The sequence below is a fragment of the Vicia villosa genome, linkage group LG1, assembly GCF_029867415.1.
Source record: "Vicia villosa cultivar HV-30 ecotype Madison, WI linkage group LG1, Vvil1.0, whole genome shotgun sequence".
NCBI lineage: Eukaryota > Viridiplantae > Streptophyta > Magnoliopsida > Fabales > Fabaceae > Vicia > Vicia villosa.
In genome coordinates, this window is record NC_081180.1 from 24,969,983 (window position 1) to 24,994,640 (window position 24,658).

Genomic DNA, 24,658 nt, shown 5'->3' on the forward strand with positions numbered 1-24,658 from the left:
GGTGATGAAGATGAATGGAAATGGTGTGAAGAATTCAGAGAGTGGTTGGTGGTTCTGCTGAGAAAATGGTGAACTCAAGGACCTCCATTGTGAAGAGTGGCTGCTGATATATAGAGTTTGAAGGAGGGAAGAAAGTTTCGATTTTCAGGTTAGTTATCCATGATTTCAATTCTGTTTTTCTGTTATGAATAGAGGTTAGTTAGTCTCTGATTTCTGTTACTTGTTAGTTACAAATAGTTAGTTATAACTGTTAGGGAGATTAGTTAAAAAACGGTTAGGAAGTTAGGTGGTTAGGAAATGGTACTAGGTTGTTAGAAGGTTCTGTTAAAAGTTAGTTAGAAGTTGTGATAGTTATAGAATCGGTTAGGAGGTTAAGAGGTTGTTAGGAATTGAGAAGTTAGTTACAAAACAGTTTGGGCGGTTACCAATTCTGTTAGAAGTTAGTATTAAATGGTTTGGCAGTTGGTTTAGGTTTATGACTTTGCTAGATTTTTTTGTAAGTTTGAAACTGTTTGGAGTTTGGGGTGATTTATGCAGGGGCTGATATGTGGATATTCTAAAGTTGCAGAATTGACTTCTTTTGTTTAATCTGAAATGAATGAGGCTGCAAGTTGATTTAGTGTTTGTGTGGTGTAGGTTCTGAATGGTAGAAAGACTTAATGATTTGAAACATGTGGACTGTTATGGACTTCTGAACTTGCATAATGGTGGTGTTGATTAATGTTGCAGGTTTTATGTTAGTAATGTGTATGGTTTTGGGTTGATAATGGTTAAAATTTGTATGGAACTGATTTTGAATGAATGGTATGATTTGAGAGGTGTTTGAACTTGTGATGTTTGTATGTTTGTATTGATCCTTTTTTGTGAATATATGCAGGGCTGCTGTTTGGTATTTATATGGGTTTGAATTCATGCTTGCTGTTTTTTCCAGGTGTGAATACATATGCTTAATATGGCTGCAAGTCTGAACCGGTCTCGAACATTTTATGAGAGTTCGGTTTCAGAACTATGTTAGGCGCTGTCTTGAATTGAAACAGGTTATTCTCTTGAACTTTGATGCCTGATTTGGTCGAGGCTTGGACTGGAATCTCTTTACTTTGCAGCCGGTCCTTCTTAGTTTATGTAGGAATGGTTTTGGATATTTATTTGCAAGTGTAACTGCTAGTAGTTAGAGAAATGGTAAGGTTAATTATGTATCTTATGCTGCAGGTTTTGCGGCTGGATCGAATGGTGAAAGGTGGCAAGACATGGTGATGAGATTATGCAAGAAGAAGAAATGGAAATGGCTTGAAGATGAAGAAATGAAGAGAAATGGTTTAGGATAGGAATATTGACTCGTGAAAGAATGGTGATGCAACATAATTGTAATGGTTTTTTCTTTGTATTTATTTGATGAAATGTAATGGTGTAATAACTTAGACTTGATTTTTTGTGTAAATGCATATGGATTTTGAATGGTGTAATGATAATTGGAATTGAATGGATGTATAGATCGAATGAACTAGGACTTTGGTTAAAGGATTTGGAATGAGTGTATAAACACTTTGAATTTTGTATTGACATTTGAAAGGGTACACTTTGTTCATAACTTAGAATTATAGTGAAATGCTTCTTTTTTGTAATGACATGGTTTCTTGGACTTTGAAATGTAATTTGTTGACTTGAGTTTTCCCTCCACTTGTTGAATTCAAATTTCTAAAGCTTTTCACTTTATCTTTAATTGCCCATTTGGATGAACCACAATATCACTTGAAAAACAGTCAAAAGGTTGAATAGCCTTCAATCGAGAATTAATTAGCATAATTTGGTCCACATAAAGTCACCCTTTAATCAACTGCATATTTTGTGATGTTTCTTCTACAACGCTTCAATGAGAGGTCCAAACAAACAATAACTGAGTCAAGATGAATTGTAACACAAGCAACCCAACAAAACCCTAATCAGACTAGAATCACTACACATTAGCATCTCGATTCAAATACAGTCCTTTGTACCAAGTCTTGACTACTTAGTAGGTATAACCATAAGGAGATATAATCATCAATTTAGTACAAACACCAATATAAGTCAGCCTCAATTGTGATATCCTCGAGTATATAACCCTGACTTTTCAATATCCATGATCCCATGCCCAACTTATTGATTAATGATGCATGATGTGTTAATGTCCTAATGGAGAGATGCAGATGAATGCAAAGCGTAAGCCAGATAGAAATAAATTAGGGGTAGGACAAATTTGGGGTATGACAGCTGCCCCTATTTAATCGTCTTAGACCTGAAGGTGAGATTGGCGCCAGCCTTTCGAACATTCGAGGTAGAAGAAGATTAAATATCAAAGTACCAGAAATTTGTCCTAAAGAGGTGTAAGTGTTATCCTTATTTTTGTTTTTGATATCTGCTGGGGAAAGAGAATTTTTGTTTTTCTGGTGGAAAAAATTTATAGTGAGTAATTGGATTTGAATGAGGGTAGCTTGTAACGTGGTAACGGTGCCAATACATGGTTTTCCAAGAGGATGGTTGTTACATGGAACAGTAATTGAAGGATATGGACTTGACGAAGAGATAAGATAACACAGACGAGTGTCAAGGAGGGATACATACGAGCATCGGAAGAAGATACTGACGAGTACCAAAAGAATGACGCATACGAGCATCGGAAGAAGATATAGACGAGTACCAAAAGAATGACACATACGAGCATCAAAAGAAGATACAGACGAGTACCAAAGGAATGACACAGACGAGCATCGAAAGAAAATACAGACGAGTACCAAAATAATGACACATACGAGCATCGAAAGAAGATAAAGACGAGTACCAAAAGAATGACACATACGAGCATTGGAAGAAGATACAGACGAGTACCAAAAGAATGACACATACGAGCATCAAAAGAAGATACAGACGAGTACCAAAAGAATGACACATACGAGCATCCAAAAGGAGATACAGACGAGTATCGAAAGAATGACACATACGAGCATCAAAAAGGAGATACAGACGAGTATCGAATGAATGACACATACGAGCATCAAAAAGGAGATACAGACGAGTATCGAAAGAATGACACATACGAGCATCAAAAAGGAGATACAGACGAGTATCGAAGGAACGACACATACGAGCATCAAAAAGGAGATACAGACGAGTATCGAAAGAATGACACATACGAGCATCAAAAGGAGATACAGACGAGTATCGAAGGAACGACACATACGAGCATCAAAAAGGAGATACAGACGAGTATCGAAAGAATGACACATACGAGCATCAAAAGGAGATACAGACGAGTATCGAAGGAACGACACATACGAGCATCAAAAAGGAGATACAGACGAGTATCGAAAGAATGACACATACGAGCATCAAAAAGGAGGTACAGACGAGTATCGAAGGAACGACACGTACGAGCATCAAAAAGGAGATACAGACGAGTATCGAAAGAATGACACATACGAGCATCAAAAGGAGATACAGACGAGCATCGAAAGAATGACACATACGAGCATTGGAAGAAGATACAGACGAGTACCAAAAGAATGACACATACGAGCATCAAAAGAAGATACAGACGAGTACCAAAAGAATGACACATACGAGCATCCAAAAGGAGATACAGACGAGTATCGAAAGAATGACACATACGAGCATCAAAAAGGAGATACAGACGAGTATCGAATGAATGACACATACGAGCATCAAAAAGGAGATACAGACGAGTATCGAAAGAATGACACATACGAGCATCAAAAAGGAGATACAGACGAGTATCGAAGGAACGACACATACGAGCATCAAAAAGGAGATACAGACGAGTATCGAAAGAATGACACATACGAGCATCAAAAGGAGATACAGACGAGTATCGAAGGAACGACACATACGAGCATCAAAAAGGAGATACAGACGAGTATCGAAAGAATGACACATACGAGCATCAAAAAGGAGATACAGACGAGTATCGAAGGAACGACACGTACGAGCATCAAAAAGGAGATACAGACGAGTATCGAAAGAATGACACATACGAGCATCAAAAGGAGATACAGACGAGTATCGAAAGAATGACACATACGAGCATCAAAAGGAGATACAGACGAGTATCGAAAGAGTGACACATACGAGCATCAAAAGGAGATACAGACGAGTATCGAAAGAATGACACATACGAGCATCAAAAGGAGATACAGACGAGTATCGAAGGAACGACACATACGAGCATCAAAAAGGAGATACAGACGAGTATCGAAAGAATGACACATACGAGCATCAAAAGGAGATACAGACGAGTATCGAAGGAACGACACATACGAGCATCAAAAAGGAGATACAGACGAGTATCGAAAGAATGACACATACGAGCATCAAAAAGGAGATACAGACGAGTATCGAAAGAATGACACATACGAGCATCAAAAAGGAGATACAGACGAGTATCGAAGGAACGACACGTACGAGCATCAAAAAGGAGATACAGACGAGTATCGAAAGAATGACACATACGAGCATCAAAAGGAGATACAGACGAGTATTAAGAGGAATAACACGGACGAGTGTCTGAATCAATACAGACGAGTATCGAAGGAAGATACAGACGAGTATTTGAGAAGCTTGGTAGGTGGACTTACTGGGGATTGGGATTTAGTCTTGGAATGATTTGCCAGGATGGAAGGCAAAGGATACGCAACACGGGGGTTGGATCTGAAAAATTTTCCCGTACGAGGGAAGGAATCACAGAGGCTAGGGACGACTAGGCTCGACAATAAGATGACGGTAACCACGGGGGGTTACGGGGATATTGATGCTTACGAAGCATAAGAATTACATTAATCCCTCAGGCCAAAGGCGGGGTGTAACTCTTCAATAGTGGCAATCATTTGAATCGCCACACACCAAGTATGATTATTCAAACGATTGAAAAATGAGATGGGTTGAATGCCCATCCTCATTCGCACTCTAATCTTCGCGCGGCACACGGGAAATAACCTCGGAGACAACGATTCTGACGAAGAAAGACATTGTATCCGATCCACATTGGGGAGAGAACATGAGACTTCTTTTGGGGATTGAGGATACCAGGTATTGGCACCATGGTTTGAGGAGATTTGTGATGTAGTAGCATATATCAAATGGAGTTTGTAAGGACACCTTTTATATGGGGAAATATCATTGTCTTGATCGAGGGATGATTTATACTATCTGGCTTATGCTTCGTATGCATGTTTGAATTTTTCTATGGCGTAATGCTCCATTTTGATGGATATGCTACGCTTTTGAGGATGCAATGTTATATGCGATGAATACTATATGCAGAGTGCCAAATAAAGGCATTAGTGATGTAAACACTAGGGAGAATCCCCTTAGTGTTAAGGACCATGTTGAGGTGCCAATAGATATTGGACTTTGATTTGTAAGATGCCCCTTCTTTGACTTGAAGAATAATTTCTGACTTCTCACCATGTGCCACTGCTTGGAGGATTTTCAACTTGAGGAGATTCCCTCGATTCACCATGTCGGGGATGAGAAATTCAGGTAAAGAGCCTTGATTAGGGAAGTAGAACAACTCTTAGGAGAAATAAACTCCTATGCTTGAGAAATGGAACAAACTCTCGGGAGAAATAAACTCCGTGCTTGGGGAGAGACCAAGTTTCCAGGAGAAATAAACTCCTATGGTTGGGGAGAGAACAAAATAGCTCAAAAGATTATGCCCCATGTTTCATGACCCATGAAGGAAATTTCCCTAAAGGATCCTTGAAGAGATTAGTCGAATCTCGACGTAACTGCCCCAGATTGGTTGAACTCAAGAGAGCTTCCTCGACGTGATTGCCCCAGATTGGTCAAAGCTTGAAGAGATTTATCGACCTGATTGCCCCAGATTGGTCTCTCCCCAAGAGATTTATCGACATGATTGTCCCAGATATGCTGAATTTGAGAGGTCAAACCTTGATTCAATTGCCCCTGATTAGGTAAATCTTACTAGAATCCTCAAGCTTTCATTGTTTTGAAGTCAAACAAATATGGAAACAACTTTACCACGCTCAACAGAGTCTTCAAACTCTTCCCCTCAAGGTAATCAAGGAAAGTATTAACTGTTCATGCCCAACGGAGTTCTTTGGATAACTTGCCCCTTGATGGTCAACATTTGAGATGATTAGCTTTTCCTCCTCGGAGTTCTCAAGTCTCTTGTACTTTGACATGATCAAGTTACTCAATGATTCTCATCCTGAAATTTTTGATGTTTAAGCAGATGTTTTGTATGCAAAAGAATGTTAATTCTAAGAATGATAATTCTAATGCAAAGCGTATGTTAGTCTTGAAGTTTTAAAACATTTTAGTGGAATGAGGTTGCGACCTCTTGTGAATGAATCACTAGTTGACACAACCTCAATTTTTGTGTATGGAAGATAAAGCAAAAGTACGATACCAACATGGATATGTGTCACGCTTCATTGGGAGTCAGTTAAACACTATCTCATCGGAGTGTGCTTTCGAAATAAACCCTACTTCAATTAGGACTTTTAAGGGTTGTAACTTGGCCAGGTTCACGGTTTTCAGAAAACAAAGGTTTTTAGGCTCAAAATTATTTGGTACCCACCCCCTTCGTGATGTTCTCCATTCCTAGGTTCCATTAACTCGACATGAGTGTTCATTCCTCACAAGGAATTTGGGATGGTTGAGAAATCAATGAGGTTGTTTTTGGACATGGCAGTCACGCACTTTTATTCTTTGGTGTCTGGTCACACAACTTTGTTCTTTTGAGAAGGATTTTTATTTCGTAATCCTCATTTTCGCTTCTGCTTTCCCTAACTTTTGCCTGGACTAATTCTTTTGAATTTTATTTTGGAGTCCAGCGGGATGCCCTAACTTTTGCCTAAGTCATTGTTTTCATGTTGTCGACTTAGCGGGATCTCTCCTTTTTTTTAAATTCTTTTTGAACAAGTCGTGTGATCTTGCGTTGCTCTCGATTTGTTCGAAAGATTGTGAGTGCCTCATTTTTTGATTGATGAGGGATAACCATTGTGTCATCGTCATCTTTTAACCTCTTGATGGAATAAGGATAACCATTGCGGTTTTAACATTCCTCAACCTTTTGAAGGATAACCATTGTTGTATCCTTAGATGCATACCCTTTTGGTGAGTTTTGAACACTCGATCAAGTTAAATGAACGCTACCCTGCCCCAAGGTTAAAATAAGGGTTTTTATGATTAGAAAAGAAACTCCTACTTCAAGGCTCAAAGGGGTTGACGAGGGTCTATCTTCCTTATATCTCCGGTGTTTGGGGATTTGAAATAATGCCTGTACATCCTCAGTTGGGTTTTATTCAAAAGCACACAATTGGAGATTTTGCATTTTTATTTTTCATCATTCTCCCTCCGCTCTTTGCCTAAGCAAGCGATTAGTAAAGTTGGTATCGTAATGCTAAAAGCATCTTATGAGTGAAAACGAATGGGTTTCTTCAAGACAAACATAAACAATGTATTATGATTTTCATTCAGAAATTAACAAGTTTTTACATGCTATTGATGCTTAAACACACAAATGAAAAATTACAATGAGAATGCAGTAAGAAACTAAATGGGTGTCGTTGTTGAGGAGACTTGACTCCGTCTGGACTTGTTGAGCTTGAATACTTTCTGCAGTTCCTTCCAAACACTTCAGATTACTTCAAAAGAGAACTCCAACAAAGTCACCCATGAGTTGTAAACTTTTGCCTTGCTTTAGGGATTCGAGCAACGCGAGTGATGCAATGCTCAAGATAAGAATACGTCTTGCTTATCCCTCGTGCGGGAGCCCCAAGCATAGATGTTGGAGTAGTAATCACCATCATAAATGGAAGAACCTTGTATGGTCATCAAATTGAGGAGATCTATTTGTGGTGAAGAAGACCCAAAACACGAATCTTAACCAACTGAAAGTCTGACAAACGAGGAAGCAACTGGGCACAAGGCAATAGAATCACATCAATTTGTTTCTCATATTCTTTTGTCTCTATTAACAAGCGAAGGCCATTGAGAAGGAAATTCTGAGAAAATGTAACTGGGATATGGAGCAGAACCTTGAGGATGAGAAGCATTATGAAGAACACTCTTGATTACCACACGGAAGAAGATTCTGACGAAGTCACATAGGAATTTGTAATGCTTTTAGGGATTCGAGCAATGCGAATGATGCAATGCTCAAGATAAGAGTACGTCTTGCTTAACCCTCATGCGGGAGCCCCAAGCAACTTCCACACATGTACAGGAGATGATTATCAATTTAGCTTCAATATCCATCATTAGGAGTGAAAGTGGATGATCCTTGCATTTCTTGATATCAGGCATTAGGCACAAACCAACAACATATGAATCAGTAGAGTCACGACTTTTATGGTTTTCAATCTTCTTTCAAAAAGGTGGAACCTTTTGTCAACTTCAATAATCGGAAACTTGAAGACTTCAATGATATGAATGCTCCTTACCAAGAATAGGAATCTCAATATTATTTCAGACATTCTGATTCATAGGACCTTCTTTTGAGGTGAGATTAACATTGCCTTTGGCCTTTGAAGAACTTGTCTCAACTCTTCTTGTCAGAGAGAAAAGGCTTGAATAACCTCCACACACTAATTCATGTTAGCCCCCATTTTTGTTCTTATCTCAGTAAAAAGCCCACAGAGTTGTTCCAATGTTAACATTTGAGCACATAGCGGTAAGAAGCCAATTGTCTTGTTGATGTCAAAGTCTGAGTAGAAAAGGCCCCCACAAGCTTCTGATAGAACCATGAAATGCATGATAGTATGAATGTATGTTTCATTTATGAGAGATCCTAAAGTCTTTTCACACACTTTCATTTGTCTTTTTTGGAATCAAAGCTTCTCTTTTTTTTTTTTTGTATAGAATATCTTTTCTTTTCTTTTTTGCTTTTTCTTTTTTTTTTCGGAATCAAGACTTTGTTTTATATGGAGTATCTTTTCTTTTCTTTTTCCTTTTTTCCTCCCCTTTTTTTTTTGGAAATAGACTTTAGGATCTTTTATAAATGGAGTGGATAAAACAATGATGTTATGCAATGCAAAGGCATGGGATCAACGGTCCATATAATCTTAGTAACCACTGCACAATCCTCTGAATAACTGATACAGGTCAAATGTCATGAGATCAAAGGTCCGACACCTTTTTGAATACCAAGAAAACCAATAGTCATCAACAGAACAGAATAGTCACCAACGGTACCTGTCATGTATATCCCACCCCACTCACAGGTGAATCTAGGTCAAGGTAGGTCAATGGCTTCCAGCGTTATCAGTTCTCCTGAAACACCATCATTGTCGCAAATACATGCCAACAACGGTATCTCATTTGAACCTCGACTGGTCGTGGGTCTCATGATCGCAATCAACAGAACCTGACATTCTGTTGGCGTCATGACTATCCACTCTATCCTAGGTATCCTATGTGTCACTCTGGCCTGGGTATTGGGCCTTTTACCTCATAGAACATCCCACCTAACCTGCAAAACAGAACAGAAGACCCCAAGGAACACAGAATATGATCCATATGCATGATGTGCAAGCAGAAATAAACATGCTATGCAAGCAGAAAAGTAAACATGCAAACCTATATACAAGGTATAGACATAAAAACAAATAAACACCCAGTAAATAAACAAACAAACGCAGGCTAGGATCGACTCGCTAAGGATGGACCAGCAACAGGTCTAGCAACGTCCCCAGCAGAGTCGCCAGCTGTCGCACGCTCGCGAAAAATGAACAGAGTCGCCACCAATATATTTATCCCATAAGGGAAAGGAATATCAGAAAACCTAACAAAGGAAGGAACAGGGTCTTGCGACCAGAGAATCAAGGTACGGGAGTCGGTTACGCAAGGGGAAGGTATTAGCACCCCTCACGCCCATCGTACTCGATGGTATCCACCTATGTTTGTTTCTATCTAATGGGTGTATAACTATGTCTATGTCTAAATGCGAAATGAATGCAAAATGTAGGGAAAATAAAGAATTGTACTCGCACGGGCCCTACCCCGCTGCCTACGTATCCTTTTCAGGAATCAGAGTTACCGTAGCTCGGCTCACGATTTTCTGTTTGTTTTTGTGTTTTTTAATTGGGCGGAGTCAACGTTCACGTTCTTGCATAAGGGACGACCTACGATGCGTACGAACGGAAATGACATTGCCCTTAGGTGCCAACGAGGCAAAAGAAAAAGAAATGATTGGTTGGTGTCTTTTAGGGTAGATGAGTGGTGAACAGTTCCCAATACCGGGCCACTCACCACTTTCTCTACTTTGCTTTAGTCTGAACCATTGTTAGGTGTTTTAAAGTGTTTTTGGTTGTGTATTTTTTAAGGGAAATTACTCTGCGATTCGAATCACATAAAATGTATAATGATCGAGAAGCAGATTAAGGAATGAATCCCACTCACTTCCATCCCATTATGTAATGTTTGAGAAACAGATTAGAGAATGAATCTCACTCATTTCTCTCCCATTAATTAATGTTTGAGAAACAGATTAGGGAATGAATCCCACTCGTTTCTCTCCCATTAAGTAGTGACCGAGAAACAGATTAGGGAATGAATCCCACTCGTTTCTATGCCACTAAGCGATTGAGAAATAGATTAGGGAATGAATCCCACTCATTTCTCTATCACTTTCTTATTGTGATTCGCATCTTCCTTTTATTAATGTTTTAAAGAGTTGAAAAAGAAAAAGAATGCAATAGGGAAATAATCCTAGATTCTAATCTAAGTTGTCTATACAAGTCTAAATCCTAATGTTAACATGGGATAGATTCTAAAAGAAGCATTAAAAGATATTAACAAAGTAGGCCTAAAATAAGGCCAAAAAACAAGCAATAAAATCACACAACAAATATACACCGAATAGCATGGAAATGATACAAAAACATAAAGAAAACGATTCAAGCATTAGTACAAAAGTGAAACTAAAAATACTACTATTTTTTTATTGATTTTCTAATGAAGCAAAGAACTACCAAAAATGTCAATTTTAATCCTAAACAATCTACTATTTTTATGAGCCTTTTTTAATGAAGGAAATTGAATTCTAATTGACCAAGAAAGAGTTAAAAAAGATAGCCTAAACTAATATTTTTTATGAAGTTTTTATATGTCAAAAATTGTAAAGTCTAAAAGAAAACTAGCAATTTAATTACCTAAAGAGAGTAAAAAATCTAAGTAACAAAGACCTAATATCCTAGTAATTTTGTGAGTCAGAGGGGGGGTGTTAATTGAATTACTGGGTGTGATTAGCAGCAGGGCGCAGGGCCCAGCCCAAAGGATGTTTTTTGTTCACAGATTTTTGCCAGAAGAATTATGGGCTCAGAGGGGTGTAGCCAGCAATTCGGTGGTGAGGCCCAAAGAATTATGTCCAGATTTCTATCAACTTCAATAATCATTTTTTTTTGACTAATTTTCAGAATTGTACTACCATTAATAACCATCAGTATGCCACATTAATTCCTAAAATCCCAATTAATCTCGGTTAATCTCCATTAATCACAGTTAATTCCCCAATCATGTTAACTCCCTAATTATGAACAAATTAACCCTAATGTTAAATGAGATAAACAAAAAGGGAAGAAAATAGGGCAAACCAGAGTGGCGATTCAAATCCTCTCCTTCTTCAACAATGAACGGCGGCCACCTCCTTCTCCGGCGAAGACTCTCTCCGCGCCTCCGTGAGCGACGAGGTCACCTCACCTCTCGTTCATATCTCTCTGTTCTCAATCGCTTCTCGAATCTCCTTCCCTCAAACGCTCTGATTCGATACGTATTTGTTCGCGAAGATTGCTGCTGGTGCCGATTAACGAATCCTTGAAGTTTGTTAACGAATTATCGTGCTAACTTGTCGATGCAGTGAAGACGTCGGCGATGGAGTTGAAGATTGAAGCGGTGATTGATGAAGAGTGTTGAAGCAGGTTGAATCCGAGATCGAGATTGTGAAGGTGACGTCGCGAAGATGATGATGAGAACGAGTTGTTCTTGCTGATTGACGACGATGATGATCGTTGCTACCTTTTGCAGATTCGTCGAGTATTGACTATCGAGAGTTTTCTGTTGAACGGTAAAGATTGACGTTAAAGAACGATGAAGGTGATGATTAACGATGCAGGTGAAGTTTAATGTCCACAATTCTTGAATGCTCGGAGAAGATACTAAGGCGATATGAAGGTGAGGTTGTGAGGAAGTCAGGTCGTTCTCTTTCTCCTCTTTCTCTGAACCTTCTTCTTCTTTTCTGTTCTCAGGATTGTTGTATTGATGTTGTTGCAGGGAGCATTGAAGAAGATGCTGAGATGAAGATGATTGAAGGTTGCGAAGAGGTTGGGAGGTTATGAAGATTGATGAATGTTGAGATGCCGAGAATAGAGATTGGTGAATGGTTATGGGGGAAGGTTTCAGAGATTGGGATCGGTGATGAAGATGAATGGAAATGGTGTGAAGAATTCAGAGAGTGGTTGGTGGTTCTGCTGAGAAAATGGTGAACTCAAGGACCTCCATTGTGAAGAGTGGCTGCTGATATATAGAGTTTGAAGGAGGGAAGAAAGTTTCGATTTTCAGGTTAGTTATCCATGATTTCAATTCTGTTTTTCTGTTATGAATAGAGGTTAGTTAGTCTCTGATTTCTGTTACTTGTTAGTTACAAATAGTTAGTTATAACTGTTAGGGAGATTAGTTAAAAAACGGTTAGGAAGTTAGGTGGTTAGGAAATGGTACTAGGTTGTTAGAAGGTTCTGTTAAAAGTTAGTTAGAAGTTGTGATAGTTATAGAATCGGTTAGGAGGTTAAGAGGTTGTTAGGAATTGAGAAGTTAGTTACAAAACAGTTTGGGCGGTTACCAATTCTGTTAGAAGTTAGTATTAAATGGTTTGGCAGTTGGTTTAGGTTTATGACTTTGCTAGATTTTTTTGTAAGTTTGAAACTGTTTGGAGTTTGGGGTGATTTATGCAGGGGCTGATATGTGGATATTCTAAAGTTGCAGAATTGACTTCTTTTGTTTAATCTGAAATGAATGAGGCTGCAAGTTGATTTAGTGTTTGTGTGGTGTAGGTTCTGAATGGTAGAAAGACTTAATGATTTGAAACATGTGGACTGTTATGGACTTCTGAACTTGCATAATGGTGGTGTTGATTAATGTTGCAGGTTTTATGTTAGTAATGTGTATGGTTTTGGGTTGATAATGGTTAAAATTTGTATGGAACTGATTTTGAATGAATGGTATGATTTGAGAGGTGTTTGAACTTGTGATGTTTGTATGTTTGTATTGATCCTTTTTTGTGAATATATGCAGGGCTGCTGTTTGGTATTTATATGGGTTTGAATTCATGCTTGCTGTTTTTTCCAGGTGTGAATACATATGCTTAATATGGCTGCAAGTCTGAACCGGTCTCGAACATTTTATGAGAGTTCGGTTTCAGAACTATGTTAGGCGCTGTCTTGAATTGAAACAGGTTATTCTCTTGAACTTTGATGCCTGATTTGGTCGAGGCTTGGACTGGAATCTCTTTACTTTGCAGCCGGTCCTTCTTAGTTTATGTAGGAATGGTTTTGGATATTTATTTGCAAGTGTAACTGCTAGTAGTTAGAGAAATGGTAAGGTTAATTATGTATCTTATGCTGCAGGTTTTGCGGCTGGATCGAATGGTGAAAGGTGGCAAGACATGGTGATGAGATTATGCAAGAAGAAGAAATGGAAATGGCTTGAAGATGAAGAAATGAAGAGAAATGGTTTAGGATAGGAATATTGACTCGTGAAAGAATGGTGATGCAACATAATTGTAATGGTTTTTTCTTTGTATTTATTTGATGAAATGTAATGGTGTAATAACTTAGACTTGATTTTTTGTGTAAATGCATATGGATTTTGAATGGTGTAATGATAATTGGAATTGAATGGATGTATAGATCGAATGAACTAGGACTTTGGTTAAAGGATTTGGAATGAGTGTATAGACACTTTGAATTTTGTATTGACATTTGAAAGGGTACACTTTGTTCATAACTTAGAATTATAGTGAAATGCTTCTTTTTTGTAATGACATGGTTTCTTGGACTTTGAAATGTAATTTGTTGACTTGAGTTTTCCCTCCACTTGTTGAATTCAAATTTCTAAAGCTTTTCACTTTATCTTTAATTGCCCATTTGGATGAACCACAATATCACTTGAAAAACAGTCAAAAGGTTGAATAGCCTTCAATCGAGAATTAATTAGCATAATTTGGTCCACATAAAGTCACCCTTTAATCAACTGCATATTTTGTGATGTTTCTTCTACAACGCTTCAATGAGAGGTCCAAACAAACAATAACTGAGTCAAGATGAATTGTAACACAAGCAACCCAACAAAACCCTAATCAGACTAGAATCACTACACATTAGCATCTCGATTCAAATACAGTCCTTTGTACCAAGTCTTGACTACTTAGTAGGTATAACCATAAGGAGATATAATCATCAATTTAGTACAAACACCAATATAAGTCAGCCTCAATTGTGATATCCTCGAGTATATAACCCTGACTTTTCAATATCCACGATCCCATGCCCAACTTATTGATTAATGATGCATGATGTGTTAATGTCCTAATGGAGAGATGCAGATGAATGCAAAGCGTAAGCCAGATAGAAATAAATTAGGGGTAGGACAAATTTGGGGTATGACAATGTTATGACAAAAAGGGGGAGAAGATAAATGATAAATGATTTGATTAATCTATCAGTTGCTGGGTAAAGCTCCCACACATTCACTAACAAGAACTGCAAGTTCTACATGGTTTAAGTGTTTTGCAGGTATAAAGAAGTGAAGAAAATCTTCAAAGCAAAAAGCAAACACAGAAGCAAGACCATGGAAACTGAAGCAAGCCGAGTGCTGTCAAGCTTCAGAAATCAGAAGCAAGAAAGAAGAATGAATCAGAAGCACTATCAGAAGCACTGATGATAGAATTTGATCCATTTTTGTCTATCTGATCTGACAAAATTCTATTTGCTCTGATACATATAATGTTATGGCTCTGATACATTATTTGCTCTGATACATTATTTCAGCCTATATGGCTCTGATACATATAATGTGCTCAAACATATATTTTATGTTCTAACTCGTTCATGCTGACTTTTGTCGTTTAGTGTTTGTTCTGTAACATTTCAGGATGTAGAGATGCTCAGATGATGCTCTGGTACATTCAACAATGTTCTGATACAAATCTAGCATGAAGTGATGTTGGTAGAAATTCAAAGCTCTGAAGCTATCCGAGGGAAGCAGAAATCAGAAGCTGCGAATGTTCTAAAGATCCAGAAAACTCAAGTTCTGAAGCTGTCCTGAATGGAAGCAGAAATCAGAAGCTGTGAATGTTCAGAAGATCAAAGAAATTCAAGTTCTGAAGCTGTCCTGAATGGAAGCAGAAATCAGAAGCTGTGAATGTTCAGAAGATCAAAGAAATTCAAGTTCTGAAGTTGTCCTAGATGGAAGCAGGAATCAGAAGCTGTGAGTGTTCTAAGGATCTAAGGAAATTCTAGTTCTGAAGCTGTCCTATGGAAGCAGAAGTCAGAAGCTATGAATTCTCTGAAGACAAGAAGCTTATATGATCGTCTCTACCGAAATAATCAGGGAAGTCTTTTATTAAAGTTCTTCGAGTATTTATTTCAGGGGGAGATTATTTATCTCAGGGGGAGATTGTTAATCTCAGGGGGAGACATATTCATATGCTTATGCTATAGCTGTGTAATTTGTCTTTTGCCAACTGTTCTTTTTGATCGCAAATTCATATCATTTATATATGTTTTTGTCATCATCAAAAAGGGGGAGATTGTTAGAACAAGATTTGTTCTGATCAATTATCTTAGTTTTGATGATAACAATAATATGAATTTTGCTTAAGATAATATGGTACTCTAATCCAATGCAATTTCCCTTTCAGGAAATATATATATATAGAGTACGCATAATTCAGCGCTCAGAAGCTTTGTCTCAAAGGTTCAGCATGCAACATCAGAACATGGTCTGGCAAGACATCAGAAGATGGTCGAAGCAGAATCAGAACATGGGTCTATGGAAGCATCAGAAGAACATGAGATCAAAAGCACTGAAGCTCAGAAGATGGTATCACGCTCAGAAGCACTTCAAGGTCAGAAGATCAGAAGATGCTATGCACCAAGCTGTTTGACTCTGATGATATTCAAACGTTGTATTCACAAACATCAGATCAGAAGGAAGTACAGGTGGCAGACTACGCTGACTGACAAAAGGAACGTTAAAGCTATTAAAGGCAACGTCAGTAGACACAGCGTGAACAAGGCTCGAGGTAGTTGACAAAAGCGTATAACATTAAATGCATTGCTGTACGGAACACGCAAAGCATTAAATGCACTCAACGGTCATCTTCTCAACGCCTATAAATATGAAGTTCTGATGAGAAGCAAGGTTAACGACTCTGAACAATATTATTCAAATTAACTTGCTGAAACGCTGTTCAATCAAAAGCTCAGAATCTTCATCTTCAACAAAACTCACTACATTGCTGTTGTAATATCTTAGTGAGATTAAGCTTAAACGATAAGAGAAATATCACAGTTTGTGATTATAGCTTTTAAGAAGCATTTGTAAACTCTTGAATTGATTACATTAAGTTGTAAGGAACTAGAGTGATCGTGTGATCTGTATACTCTAGGAAGTCTTAGAAGTTTTCTAAGCAGGTTGTAACTAGAGTGATCGTGTTGATCTGTATACTCTAGAAAAGTCTTAGAGGGTATCTAAGCAGTGTTCCTGGAGTGATCAAGTTGTGATCTGTAGACTCTGGAAGACTTAGTCGTGGGCTAAGTGGAAAACCATTGTAATCCGTGCGATTAGTGGATTAAATCCTCAGTTGAGGTAAATCATCTCTGCGGGGGTGGACTGGAGTAGCTTAGTTAACAGCGAACCAGGATAAAAATAACTGTGCACTTTATTTTTATCGTCCAAGTTTTTTAAAGTCACACTTATTCAAACCCCCCCTTTCTAAGTGTTTTTCTATCCTTCAAGTTTTTCCAGTTCGTTGCCATCTCCACCGGAAGTGTTTTGTTAACTGTTCCGGTTTACCTGAAATACAAACCGGAACCCTTTTTGGAACTGTTCCGGTTTGATTTTTTTTGATATTTTTTTAATTTTTTTTCCAGGAAAATGTGTACATTAGGAGCAGACGGGAGGCCACGTACCCACCGCCGTCGCGACGAAGCTGGTCCCTCTAACCCATCACAAGAGCCAGCACAGCCACCACCGCAGCCACCACAGCCAGTTGGATATCTTGGTGGACCATCAAATCTATCTTTACTTGTTCGATACGAAGACCATGTTGCTCGCAGTTTATGGTACGGACAGGTAAGTAAAATTAATTTATTTATTTTCTAATGTGATTTTTTATTTTTATTTTCAGGAAAGAGGTCCTAAAAAGGAGCTTAAAGTCGCAGGACATGGGACAAAGCTCCAGGAAAGAGTGCCTCCGATTCTCCCACCAAAGATTGAGGTTATCGTGCGTGGGTCAGGTCTGGCTTCTCTTCAGAGAACTAGCCTGACCAAGACAGACGTTAACCTCGTCTCAGCATTTGTGGAGAGGTGGCATGTTGAGGCATCGTCATTTCACATGTCATTTGGTGAGATGACGATTACATTAGATGATGTTGCTTGCCTGCTGCATTTGCCTATCGGGGGTATGTTCTGGTATCCTAATGAGCATGTCACAGAGTAGATAGCTGTTGATCTTGGCTGCGAGTTATTGGGAGTGGATAGACATGCCATGGCTGAGCATGTGCGTTCATGCAGGGGAGCTTATTACTCACTGCAGTGGTTGTATGACAGATTCGTGGAGTACCGTGCTGCTGGTAGTTGGGCCTTCGCGACCAGGGCTATCTGATGATGTTGGTAGGTTCTACTATTTTTGCGGATAAGACATTTACTCTGGTCGAGGCCCGGTATTTGCCACTATTTAGAGACCTATGTGGGCTTAGTTCCTACAGTTGGGCATCTGTTGCACTGGTCACTCTTTATCGCCACCTTGGGGATGCATCTATGTTTAGTTGCAAGCAGCTCGGTGGATATCCATGAGCATTGGCTATTTCATACTCTATTTTATATTTTATGGTATATTTTGGTATATTCTATGGTATATTCTACGGTATATTTTATGGTATATTTTTTTATATTATTTGGATAAGATTTTATTTGGATAAGATTTTATCACGTTTTAATGTTAATGTTTTAGTGCTTTTTGTTCTATGTTTAAAAACTTCTAAGATGTAAATAAAATAAAAACTTGTTCTAAGACGTTTTTAGTTAAAATATTACATATAAATAAAAGTCACCTAATCTAAATTAACACTCGATGGTAACATAGGCGTAAGATGGTGCCAATGTTGAAGACGTCCAGCAAATCCTAACATCCAAGATGTCGCCGCTTGAAAACGAAACTTCATCCAATCTAACGTGACGGGTGGCAGTGGGAAGCCTTCTTTCATATTAACCTGTTTTCATAACATAAAATAAATAATTAAATAAATAATTAAATAAATAAATAATTTAACAAATAAATAAACAAACAAATCTATATAAGGGTTACCTGAATCCAATGATTCCTGTTGACAAGGCCAATGCAATATGTAGGAGCACTTGGAGAAAATGTTGTTGTCATGGGGAAAAAAAAGTCAAGCAAGGGTTACCTAAATGCACAAGAATGACGTTATACCGATTCACTATTAAATAGCCCATCTCTGGTAGTGACATCCATTTCTCCGGTGGTTGAAAACCAACATTATCTATCAACAATCCATTTCTCACTTCGGATAATTTTGGACCGAACAATCTCTCATATAAGTCCTTCTTTTCTCTTAATTCCATGTCCAAGTCACGACGAACCATTGCCTAACCATCCTCACTATACCCATGAAACGATGCAATGGCTCTAAATCCACAATTACCATCTGCTTCAACATTAACAATCTCGGTAATATATGGCCTAATATAACAAGGAAACAGAAGAGTAAAATCCTGGTTCTTTGATTGTGATTGCTTCTTTGACTGTGATTGCTTCCTGGAAGTTTGTGATGCTTGCGATTGTTTTTGTGAAGATTGAGACGCTTGATCAGCATACTCAAAACCTGAAGGATCCCTATAAACATCATACCCAACTGGTTTCTTCCCTTTCCTCTTTACTCCGCCTTTAGTTTTTATTTTCTCAGGTGGTGGACACAATGAAGTTGTTGTGGGATATGCAATTTCATAAACCCTACTTTTCAATGCTCTTTTTCCAACAACATCTAGTGATTTAAACCTTCTCCATAATTCATCAATTGCATTACTCATATCCACATCCTGAACATTTTCTATTTGTAATGGGATTCCAACAACAATCAATTTTCGTATATATTAATTACCTATGAATTTTCTTCTATTTTTTCAATTTCATGTTTCGCTCTAAATATTTCTCTTTTGTGTCAAGTATTCATTATATTAAATTATGACAGTAATTTTTAATTTATATTTAAAATATATTAATTGAATTATATTAGGTTTGTTCTTTATCCATCTCTCTATGGGGGTCACTCCCAGCGAAAACCTCACTTTACCCCTGCTTCGGAAATGCATTTCTGAAATATATTTTTTTTCTAAATTTTTCCAGACTTCGGGAGTGCATTTCCGAAAAAATCCAAAAAATTGGGATTTTGATTAATTCGGAGATGCATCTCCCAAAAAACAAAAACAAAATCTAAAAATCCCAAAAACTAATTTTAGGATATTAATTAATTCATATATCATAAATTTGCTATAATTTATGAGTAATGAATAATAACAATTATATATTTTGATATAATTTATGAGTTATGAATAATAATTATTATATATTTCTATTCTGATTCATATTTTAAAATTTAAAATAATTTTAATTAAAAAAATTAAAGTAATTTCACTTAGAAAATGAATTATAATTTTTTATTTATATATTTATAATAATTATTATGTATTTAAAAAAAAATTAAAAATGAGTGTTTTAATTTTTATATTTATATATCTATATAATAATTATTATATATTTATAAAAATTATTATACATTTATTTATTTATATATTTATATAATAATTATTATATATTAATTATAAGTATATTTATATAATAATTAAAAAAACTTAAAAAATGAGCGTTTTAATTTATAATAATAATTATATATTTATATATTTATATAATAATTATTATATATTTATATATTTCACTTACAAAATTAATAATTATTATTATATATTTATATATTTCTATTCCGATTCATAATTAAAAAGGAATTATAATTTTTTATTTAGTTAAAAAAATTTTAAAAATATTTTGTCTTAATTTTATTTAATGAATAAATTTTATATTTAATTCTATATAATTCAAAATTTACTTATGAAATTAAAATGTTTTTGATTTATATAAGTTAGTAAAATAATTTTTAACTTTAAAATTATTTAGGAAATTTTGATTCACCTTGATTTTATTGATTTTATTGATTTATCTTGATTTTATTGATTCACCTTAATTTTATACCTATTAATTGTATTGATTCACCTCGATTTTAATTTTTTAATAATTATTGAATTCTTTCGGAAGTGTATATCCGAAACATTCCAAGATCAATTTGGTCTTGGAATATTTCGGATATGCATCTCCGAAAACACCCCTCTCCCAAAAAAGGGGTGTTTTCGGAAATGCATCTTCGAAAACACCTTTATTTTGGTGTTTTCGAAAGTGCACTTCCGAAATCAACTTTTTTTCAGAAAAAAAAATAATTTCGGAGATGCATTTTCGAAATATAGGGGCATTCTGGGAATTTCGCGGGGGTGACCAAGAAGGTTAGGAGGTCAATGAAGAAATTTCCTTATATTATGTAACTACTAAAATATATGGTTTTATATTAAGAATGTTTTGACAACACGTACCAAATCAAATTAATAAATTAGATGATCTTATATGGTAATAAAATATCATTATACATTTTATTTGATGTCATCAAATTTTTTTTGTCTTTTATTTATATTTACTTTTATATATTTATTCTTTTATTATTATTGTTATAATAATTATTATATTACCATTATTTCATATATCACTTAAATTGATATGATTCTTGATATTCTCTCTACAACAACACGCCAAATTCATCTTCCCCAAACACTAGTCCTAGCCGCCCCTTCTATTGTTTGCCCAAGATTCAGTTTTTTAAGGTCACACCATCACCACCACTAATCTCTTCCTCTCAACTTATATAGCTTTTTCACGGATTAAATTTGCGTCGGACATTCATTGTTTGCCTAAGGTGTTGCAATTGGTTCCGCCATGAGTACTCTCACTGGCATCGCTCCTGCTGCTTTTCCTCCAACCCCTAACGCCGCTCTTAACACTCAAGCCATGGATTCATTGCTTATTTTCATCTGCTCCATCTTTTCTCTATTTTTGATGTTCTGTATTTTGGTTGTTGTGGATTCTGATTTGTTGAATAATTTTTAATTGTGAGAGTTTTTTGAATTTTTTTCAGGTGTTTTAAGTTAGGAGATGGAGGAGAGGGTGATGTGAAAATCACAATTTCAGATCTTCTAAATCTTTGATTTGTGAATTTCATATCTTATGGGTCTTTGAATTTATCAATTTCAGAAATTTTAAATCTTCTGGATTCATGTAGTTATTGTTATGGTTTAGGATTTTTGAATAATCTTGAATGGTGAGGTTTTTTTTTTTTTGGTTATATGAATGGTGAGGTTTTGGTTGAAGAATCTTCATTGAATATTTTATGAATTTTATTCATAGTTTATGGGTTATGTGTTCTTGTTCATAGGTTTATGAATTCTTGTTCATAATTTCTGGGTTCTTGTTCATATTTTTAGTTTCAAATTGAATTTTGAAGATGCAATAGATGAATGTTTTCTATACTTGATTGTTGATTTATTATTAAATTTAATGAAATAATTTAATATTAAATGGACAAAAAATGACATTGAAATAATTTTGTGCAAATAAAAAATGACACATAAACAAAAAAATAGGTCAGCTCATTAAAAAATACTCCAAACTTGAAGGGGGACAAAAATTCAACAAAAAACTTTAAAAAAAAACTAAAATGATAATTTTTAAAATAAGGGAGCAAAATCAAGAAAAAGATTAAATAGGAAGACCAAAGTTACACTTAAGCCTTATTTTTAAAATATATTGTAAAAAAAATTAATATTAAAAAAATTATACTTATTTTGAATAAGTAACAATTTAAGATTTTAATATTCTAAAAAAATTTGTATCAAAACCTATTTTAATTAATTTTTTTAGTAATTTTTAAAAATTAATTAAATAAAAATTGTTATTTTATTTTATTAATTTGAAATTTGTTACAATTAGTTTGTATTTTGAAGCATTGAAATCTTCAACGTGATAACTAATATGCAATATTAGGTGTGTTTTAGTGTGTGATTGATATCTATGATAGCAATTATACACCTCATATCTAATGGTTGAGATTGACTTAAAAAAATATATAATAAGGTCTTTTACCGTTAGATTGAGATTGACTTAATATTTTTTTTATAAATAAAATAAAAAATAAACTCACCGTTAGATTCATCTAAAGAATAAAAGTTACACATCTCTATTATAACACTAGATCTCGTTTCCAATGACTTTTTCAAATTTGTCATTTTGGCAACTTCACCATAGAAGCTCCCTTTATTCAAAAGGATAACGCTGAAGTCTCAGCACTGATGACATGGAAGTGTCATACCCTAATTTGGACCCCCCCTGAGATGTCACACCTCCAAACTTTTCACCAAATTCAAAACAGATACTCAGAGCAGTCACTTATTCATCTAGTACTTAGTCGAGGATGTTCAGGAACAAAAGAGCTCAGACAAAGGATCAATCAATAAAATGGATGGTCTCTAACACAACCATAGGACTCAAAAGCTTCATTCTATTCACCTATGATTGATTAGACACCCATCACCTGGACTCAGGTTTGCTTAGTTCACCAGTCTAGGGTTTTGAGCCCATCAAGGACTAAAATTAGGGATCACATTTGGGAAACCTGAGTGATCGGTCACGATTCTCACTATGTCTTTGTCACTTTCCTGATGATAATCCAGGTATTTTGCACTGCTTAATGTCATAGTATAGTCTTTTTAAGCTGTTTAAGTAGTTTTGTTTGTTTTTGCAAGTTTTATCCGTTTGTTAGTTTTCGAGTTTATTTTCCCATTTTATGCGTTGGTTTGGTTGTTTAATGGTATTTCAGATCTAGGAGATTCTTCACGCGACCCAGTGCAAGAAATATCGGAGGTAAGGAGCAAGATAAAGAAGAAAAGATAAAGTCAGTGGTGCAACACGGGCGCCCGTGTTGAGTAACACGACCCGTGTTGCTGGGCATGCAAGGAAGAAGAAAAAGTGGAAAGCAGTGGTGCAACACGGGCACCCGTGTTGCCTAACACGACCCGTGTTGCTTCTACTGAGCGCAAGTTTGTTTTGTTAAGAGATCCAGAGGACCAACACGGGCACCCGTGTTGCCCAACACGACCTGTGTTGGCTTGTTACGCAGATTTTCACGTTTTTATGATTTTCACTCAAAAAGTGATCCAGAAGGGTGTTTTGGTACTTTCCGATTTAAAAAGAAGGGTTTGCAATATATAGTGGAGGATTGAGAAGAGAAGGGGTATTTTTACAGAACCAAAGGAATTGAATCTGAAGCAGAGCAACGTATGAGATTATTGGAGAAGAGAGATCATTCATGAGCAAGAGCAATTGAAGATCACAAATTCCCCAATTATCTGTAATGTTTAACTTTGATTCTTTTGAATTTCTTTTGAATAATATGAGTAGCTAAACCCTCCAATGCTGGGGGGTGTCCCTTATTTGCTTTGTAATGACTTTGATATTCTGATTTGATCGACCTCACGTTTATGTTATTCAATTCGATTTTATACTGTTTTTAATGCCTTCTTTATCGGACCAATAAAGATTGTTCTATTATTAACAATTTGCCGGCTCGCGATTGTTAAGGTTTGTATTAAATTGAACCATAGTAGATATCACCTAGGACTAGGGATACCCTATGGTCACTAAGAACTCTTGATAGAAAACAAGCTTGGTTTTATCTGTTATCTCTAAGGACTTAGGTTTATAGATGAAAAACCAAAGGTTTGCCCAATAAGGATTTAGGGGCAAACACTCTAAAGATTTAGTAATTGAATATCATGAACTTGTTGAAAAGATCTCAAATAAGAATTCAAGGTTATTACAGAGCAAATTACACACCTTGCCTTGGCATTTACTCATATTAGTGAAAAAGGCTTAAGTTTACTTTCTGCTATTTTTATTTAGAAATTATAACTCAACCAAAAACACCAGTTGACTTTTTACTTAATTGAATAATTATAAAACTTATATTACAACGCAGTCCTCGAGATCGATACTGGGTTTTTAACCTTTTATTACTACTTCGTAAAAATAGTACACTTGCTATTTTTCCGATCAAGTTTTTGGCGCCGTTGCCGGGGACTTCCAAATATAAGTTAAATAATAATTCAATTGAATTTTTGTTGCTCTGCAACCAAAATTTTATTTTCTGTTATTTGAATTGCTCATACTAATATTCATCTAATCTTTGTATGC